Source organism: Antechinus flavipes, chromosome 3 (genome assembly GCF_016432865.1).
Source record: "Antechinus flavipes isolate AdamAnt ecotype Samford, QLD, Australia chromosome 3, AdamAnt_v2, whole genome shotgun sequence".
NCBI lineage: Eukaryota > Metazoa > Chordata > Mammalia > Dasyuromorphia > Dasyuridae > Antechinus > Antechinus flavipes.
The window spans coordinates 593747496-593748079 of NC_067400.1; positions in this window are offsets into that span (position 1 = coordinate 593747496).

Genomic DNA, 584 nt, shown 5'->3' on the forward strand with positions numbered 1-584 from the left:
CTCCTCGGCTCCTGGTCCTTTCCCAATCCGGGGCTACCTTGGAAACCGCTGACTACTGGGGGGAGGCTTTGGGCTCATCATCAAACCGCCTTTATTCAGCGTTGCCCCCCGCAGTCCCCACCCGGCCCAGTGCAGAGATAGTAGCAGCCAGTACTGGCACTCGGGAAAGTGGCCGCGTCCGCCCCCTGCTCCACCTCCCGCGGGCTGGATCCGGCTCTATCAGTACGCAAAGCGGCCTGAACATCAGACTTTTAAACGTCAAATAACGTGCGACAGCGCGAGGAGACAGGTCACCGTCCGGCTGAGATGTCATCGGCCCAGCTGGGCAGCCCCGCCCCCTGCCTGCCTGCCCCACTCTGCCCGGTCCAAGCTCCGGCTTCCTCATCTCCCCGCCCGAAGGTTGCTCCCGCACCCGTGCCACCCCGCAGCACCTCGCAGGCGTGTACGTTTACCTGTGCCTACCTGCACGTCTCACCCAGGTGGAAAGCCACCTGCGCACATGTCCGCACTAGATGTATATGCGCAAGTGTGGGGGGCACCAGGCGCGGGTCCAGAAGCCTCATCCTCCCGAGTCCAAACCTGGC